General features: G+C 39.6%; 1 pseudogene; it reads right to left on the bottom strand.

The window, feature by feature from the left end:
- Positions 1–275: 275 nt before the first annotated feature.
- LOC114583124 (vomeronasal type-2 receptor 26-like) lies at positions 276–6376 on the bottom strand (annotated as a pseudogene).
- Positions 6377–7535: the final 1159 nt, after the last annotated feature.

Here is a 7535-nt window from a genome sequence, read left to right as displayed (position 1 = left end):
GTTTTTTTGTTTTATTTCTGCAAGTATGTTGTAAAGGGTACTCATTCTTTTCCAAAGTCACTATTGTATTGTTCATGCGATTAGTCCATTAATTTTGCCAGTTCTGCATAGTTCATCAATATTTCTTGCCATTGTTCTTTAGATGGTAATTCTCCAGTCTTCCAATTTTGTGGTATTAGGATTCTTGCTGCTGTAGTGGCGTACATGAATAATGTCTGATTTTTCTTCGCCGTAAATACCTTAATTCTCTAAGCTACAATTTTATCATATATGTTTCATTTGGTTTTCCTTATTAGTTGCTCCCGGTTATTCAGTTCAGGCCTCAGTACAATGATGTAGCATTTAGGGAAAAAGATGCAACCCAGTAAGCCAGCATTGGATGCTAAGATGGAGAAAATCTCCACAGCCACCATGTATTTTCCTTTGGTGCTCAAGTAGGTTGGAACAAAAGTCAGCCAGACACTGCAAAACACCAACATGCTGAAAGTGATAAATTTGGCCTCATTGAAACTGTCTGGCAACTTCCTGGCTAGGAAAGCCAAAATGAAGCTGACAATGGCCAAGGAACCCATGTAGCCTATGGCACAGTAGAACATGATAGCTGAACCCTCATTACATTCCAGTAGCATTTCTCCTGTCACTGAGTGCATGTCCATATCTGGGAATGGAGGGAAAGTACATAACCAAAGAGAACAAATGCCAGCTTGAAGAAAGGAGCCGGAGAGGACAATGGAATTTGCCATTCTCTTCCCCACCAATTTTCTGATTTTGGATCCTGGCTGGGTTGCCATGAATGCCAGAACCACGGTGATGGTTTTTGCCAAAGTGCTGGAAAGGGCAACAGAGAACATGATGCCAAAGGCTGTTTGTCGGAGAAGGCAGATGACCTTTCCAGGCTGTCCAATAAAGAGTAAGGAGCAGAGGAAGCAAAGAAGGAGAGCGATGAGAAGGATGTAGGTGAGGGTCCTGTTGTTAGCTTTGACTATGGGAGTGTCCTTGTGCTTCACGAAAATTCCAAGTATGAAAGTTGTGATAAAGGAGAAGGAAATGGCTAAGATAGCTAAAGTAATCCCTAATGTTTCTTTGTAAGAGAGGTAGCTTACAGCTTTGGGGATGCATTGAGTTTGGTCCATATTGGGATACTGGTCTTCTGGACATTTGACACAGGCATCCATATCTGAAAATAGTCAAGAGCTCCTTTAAATACTTCTAGAAGTTGTTCATCACCTATCTGAAGGGGCAATCAGTGGGAATGAATTTTGTTGCCTCGATTGCAGATTTTTTATGAAATTTGGAGAAAGGTGTCGCTTAATTTCAAAATCCTTGATTATAATTTCATCTCAAGCAAAGAATACTGTATGAAACTTCTCAACCATCTATGCTGTGCTGTGAGAATAATAATGATACTCACTTATCTGATTTAATTTACATGAATTACTTTAAAGACCAAAGAAGTAATTTTTATATGAATTTTTTAATATGGTAATTTTCATATGGAATTTTTCATTATTGTTGTTTTTCTTTTTATTCTATTAATAATCTGTTGCTATTTTGGGTAGTGTTATTCTTATAGGGTATGGTCCGAAGGTACAATTCCTAGCCATCCTATTAATGCGACTGATGACTGATTCAACTTTCACACTGTTTGGAATCTCTATGTACATTGCCTTGAGTTCTCTTCTGATTACAGAAGACAGTCAAGATTACAAAAAGAGCCCAGGGTGGCCCATGGCTTTTTGCCACCTGAAGCAAAATGGGACAGAATCGCCCCGACCACACCACCATTCCACACCACTGCTGGAATGTCCCCTGTCATGGAACTTGGCATGAGCCAGGGCATTCTACAAGGAATTACTGCTCATCTGCTTCACACCAGGGCGGGGAAGATGTGCAGTCACACTGTATGCACTTCCTTTGAAGGAAAGGTTCACATCTTGGGGGAACTTCAGGTTCCTTTGTTGTTGCTTGAGGCTCAGAGGGGTTCAGTGGCTTGGAGTGCCTTCCATCAGCTTTGGCTGGTGACCCAGCTGCACCCTTATCTGGACTGGGATAGCGCAACAATTTGACTCATGAAAAACTTATCATGGGAAGCCCTTCTGCAAGCACTGTGTCTTTCATGGTGTAAGTTAATATGAAAATACTAAGAGCTTCTGGGCAGCTGTGTGCTAACTGTTACATCAGAATGCTCTCTACTTTTCACAGTTTGGCCACTGATGGAGGTCTCCTAATCTATCCATACATTAAGATTTGTTGGAATTCAATTTTCAGTGGTATGATTAGCTGGGACCCAGGAGATTGTGTCAGCAGTTATGGAACTCCCTGGCAAACGGGGTCCATTTTGCCTCCTTTAATTTTGATAGGCATTTGCACTATCACATTTGTCTTGTTCTTTTATGGTACCTTACATTTGTGTTCATTTATTAATTTTATTTTTACATTTATATGCTCCCTTTCACCCAAGGAGCTGTAAATGGATCTGCAGCAAAAAAAAAGGGGGGGGAAAGGGGGGGTGGGTGTTCCACCAGCAGCAGAAACAGTGTGGCAAGCTAATTTTATGTGGATGGATCATGATGTCAATCAAAACATGTAGGCTATTTTATGGCTATTCACAAAAAGTTCTATCTCCTCACTGTAAAATTTGCAAAAGTCAATTTTCAGGGCCACATGTTCACATTCGTTGAGAAAATATCAGAGAACAATACAAAATGGTTTCCATGGCTGGGCTGGGAGGAGGGGTGGGGGTGGGATGCATGAGATGGTGCCCGCTCTGGGTGGTGCTGCACTCCCTTTGAAGGAATGGTTCACATCTTGGGAGTACTTCTGGTTCCTTTGCTATTTCTCTAGGCTCAGATGGGTTCAGTGGCTTGCAGTGGCTTTCATCAGCTTTGGCTGGTGAACCAGCTGCACCCTTATCTAAACAGAGATAGCCTAACCATTGGAGTCAGGAAACACATAGCATGGGACTTCTGCAGGCACTGTGTATTTCATAGTGTAAGTTAATATGAAAACACTAAGAGTTTCTGGGCAGCTGTGTGCTAACTGTTACATTACAATGCTCTCTACTTTTCACAGTTTGGCCACTGATGGAGATCTCCTAATCTACCCATACGTTAAGATTTGTTGGAATTCCATTTTCAGTGATATGATTAGCTGGGACTCAGGAGATGGTCTCAGCAGTTATGGAACTCCCTGGCAAACGGGGGCCATCTTGCCTCCTTTAATTTTGATAGGCATTTCTACTATCACATTTCTCTTGTTCTTTTATGGTAACTTACATTTGTATTCATTCATTTATTTTATTATTACATTTATATCCTCCCTTTCACCCAAGGAGCTGTAAAAGCAGCAATAAACTGTGATGAGATATCCCCCTGCCCCCCAACAAATATAATATGAATTTTGTTATATATTCTTTCATTCATATCCCATTTTTCTTTCACTGTGGAATACAAGGTTGTATATGTAGGGTCCCCAGTCTGTCTCCCATCCATATACTGTTCAGACCCAGAACTGCTTAGCTTCTTCAAAGTAGTGGCTATATATGCCTTAAGAGTCAAGATATCCTTCCATATGATGTATTTTACATTATATCTCCTACCTTTCTGGTTAGAGATCATCCCTTCTGCACAAGGAGCACAATCATAGCAGCAAAATTTTTCTCCCTCCTTCTTTTTCCTGCTGTAGCCAGGTTAGCAGTTGTCATTGCACACAGAAATAGGCAACACCTACACATACAAATAACATGGAGATTGGCAATATTTTAAAACTCTTCTATCATTCACTTCCCATCTGATTTGAATCATGTGAGGTGCAGAGTGAGGAATTATGAATACCAGAATCCTCTTCCAGCTTGAAATGAAATGGGGGAGGAGAGGATTACCAAATTCCTTTGCTGACAGATCCTTTGCATTCTCCTTCTCCAGCTTCCAAAGAATTCTCTTAATATGGTATTCTACATTTATTTCACAAATATGTACATTATATAAAGTTTTGGATTGATATTTTCCCCATTTACATCCTCAAGTGTTCACTGCTTTATATATTTAAAAGTTAGCTAACCTGTCTTACCTGGTTAAAACTGGGATGCCATAGAATTTGGTCATCATTAATTATTAACTCTTTTCCTAAAGGAGCCTGAGATTCCAGTCTTCCAACTTTTGCTCTAACCAGTGAGCCATTGGGAAAAATCAACCAGTTTGTTACATCAAAACATGCAACTAATTCTCCATTGTCATCAAAATGCACAGAATCTCCCGCACTGTTATTGAACGCAATGTGCCTTAGAAAGGAATGTACCTTTTAAAGAGAATATGTACAGAGATGTCACTAGGTCTTGAAATTTAATCAATGGGCTTCACAGATACCTTACTAATTTTTCAACAGTAAGGCATTCTCATTAAATAACTATAATAGAAAAATTATGTAATATATCTGGCAGTGCTTATTCAAGATAAAACAAGAAGTTCTTGTTAAATAATTATATTTTAGGGCAATTTTTAAAAATATCTGGTAGTGCTTATTTGAAATAAAACAAGAAGGCAGGCATACAAAATGTAGTTAGAAATAAATTATGCAAAATTTATAGCTCCGTTTACCTCTGGACCAAAAGCTGAATAGTAATTACCTGCCACGATTGCACGTTTAGAAATGCTAGTCCCCCCCCCTTGCATATTCTTTCTACTTTTGGAGCTGCTTTTCTTTATGGCATGCAAAGCATGTGCCACAATGTAGACAGCATTGTAGATATTGTAGCTGTGGCCAGTCATGTCCATTTCAAACAGAATTCCAGGAAGGCCCTCCAGCTTCTCGTCCCCAGTGCAAGCTTTCTTGTTTTCCTCCTTTTGCTGTCCTTTAGAGATTTTGAACGAGCAGCTGAAGGCCTGTTCCCAGAAGGACTGGATAAAGCCATCACCTTTTGCCCATAATGACCTTAACTTGTGAATGAACTTATGGAAATTTAATAACTGATTTGAGTGAACTGTGAAGGATAAAGAACCATGAAAGGCTTGCATATCCCAATTTTTCTGAAGAGAGTGTGATGCAAAATCCCAATGAGATGTAACAATCCAAACTTTATTCAGAGGTGGCAGCGAGAATAAAGGTGCAAAAAAACAGCAGCATTCTCAAAACCTGAAAAGATGGAGGCTCCCCATAAATAAAGAATACACTGGGATTTCCCGTATTGGAGTTTCCCTCAAAGATTTTTGCATAGCTTTCAAAATGCTGCAGTGCAAATTCTATCATCTCATCCATGTAATTCCATTTGGGTATTCTTTTGACAAAGGCATAACAGAGACCATGAATGGAAAGCAATGGCATCATTGTCTGTAAAAATCTGTCTCCTCGATCATCATCTACAGCCCCAAACCCAATCCATGTCCATCTGAAATGCTGAAGTAACCGCACAACACCCATGTGCTGGTAGGCTTCATTGGGCACCATCTGGTATAGAAATGGGAATAAACTTTGGGCACCTTGTAGTGGCAAAAATGATCCATATGTCAGCTGAAATGAAAAGTATAAGAATAGAAGAGAAATTTAAACCATACAGTTGTAGGAGGTCCTGTATGTCTCCTTGAAGACTATGAGGATCTCCCAGTGATTGGTATCATCAGGAATCATTTGTCTCAGGCAACATGTCTCTTCTTCTAAATATTTCATTTACTGCTGCATTCATGTCTGCCTTTTACCATGCCAAATGAACCTCACCTGAACTTGGCAGAGCACTCTTTGTTTAGGATGGTGCCCTGAAAGGCCATGGAACACTGCCGCCATGCTGCTAGAGCTCTCACATCAATTATCACTCCTGCTAGCTTGAGTTGTAATAGCAGACCACACAACAGTGATCCAGACTGAAGCTGGCTGCATTGGGAAAGACATTAGGCTTCCACCAAGTCTGTGGTCTTCAGGAGGCCATTTCTCATGTTACATAACAAAATGCCACAAAACCTGGCCATAGTATTGACAAAGTCAAATGAGATTTAGAGTAACTTCTCTGTAGTACTGGGAATAAGTAGTCAAAGTGGAGAAATAAAATTCAGTTCACATTTAAGCAACTGAGAACAACCTGAGAACAAAAAACATTGCAACCAAGCATGTGTATTAGGAGAAGTCCACAGGAAAATGCTCATGGGAAATTTATCGAAAAGGTTGCTGAAATCAAGATAGTGTACAACAGTTGTGAGAGCTCCATACACTCATAAACAAAGCTTACCTGTGGGGTCTTGTGGGTTGTTGAAATGATGGCCATATTGGCAGAGATTTCAGAGATGCACCCTCCAATGAGAGCTATCAGATTCTTCTGGTTGTCACACTTGAAGTTGGGGACAAACCTATGTCGTGTTGACAGAAGGCTTAAGATAGCTTTATAGGTCATCCTTGCAGTGTAGTAGCTATTGAGGATGTGGCGTCCCAGAGAGATATTTGGTAAGATGTTGGGATTCTCATTGATCTCTTTGACAGCAAATGCAAACGCCAGGATGTGCTGGTAGTTCTTAGGCACTGAACTGTAATCAGAGTTGAAGTCTGTTTAATAAAATAAGTGCTGTAGGTACAGTAAAATGGGATTCTAACACTTCTTCATCATCAGTTAACTAAGCTTGTAAGACTGAGGTGTAGTGTAGCTTATAATTATACAATATAATATTGAAATGCAGAACAATAAGCATGATATGTACAATCACAAAAAGTATACCTAAATGTTCAATCTGAACAAATTCCTCTCTGATCATATTGCACTCACTCCCATTTCCGATAAAAACCGCAGCAACTACCAGCCTAAGCAGATGGGGCTTCAATATGATGTGCTTGGTTTTTATTGTTTTTCTCACATCAAGGGGCCATGGAGGAAAGCTTATTACTGGTAAAATGTAATATATCTATCAGATATTTCCAACTGTTACTGGAAAACTACATTTATCATACCAAAATAAATAAATCACTGTATTTCTTGATAACACATTCTCAGCAATTATGAATGGAACATATTATAAAGTGAGAAAGGGAAGAAGTAAGGTCTTACATTGGTTCATCAGTTATGGTTTGTGTACGCTGTTCCAGGAAAGAGAGGCTATTATAAAGAAAGAATATTTGAGAAACAATCCCACCTATGACAAGGTCCCCTGGCTGGTAAAATTCATGAGGAATAGGGAGGGGGTCATCAAATATGCTGCAATTCACAACATCTTTCCCACAAACAGTATGGCACAACAGTATGAGGAGCAATGCCACTACGAGCATGATCCTGTTGCCAAAACTTTCCCCACAAATTGAGATACACATTTTTCAATGTGCAAAATTATATGTTTACCATCTACAGCACTATATAAGGCAATTTAAGAATATGCAGCTGTCCCATTCAGGGATCAAACCTGCAACCTTGGTATTAGCAACACCAGACAGCTCAGATTATACTCTTCCTACACTGATTTAATGATTGATATGTTAGGTAACAATTTTGCTGTGCATTTAAATATATATCATTTCCCATCAGTATCCATCTCCATATCATGTGCTTTCTCCTCAATTCATTCTCT

Source organism: Podarcis muralis, chromosome 13 (genome assembly GCF_964188315.1).
Source record: "Podarcis muralis chromosome 13, rPodMur119.hap1.1, whole genome shotgun sequence".
Classification (NCBI taxonomy): Eukaryota; Metazoa; Chordata; class Lepidosauria; order Squamata; family Lacertidae; genus Podarcis; species Podarcis muralis.
This window is presented reverse-complemented; position numbering and strand designations above follow the sequence as displayed.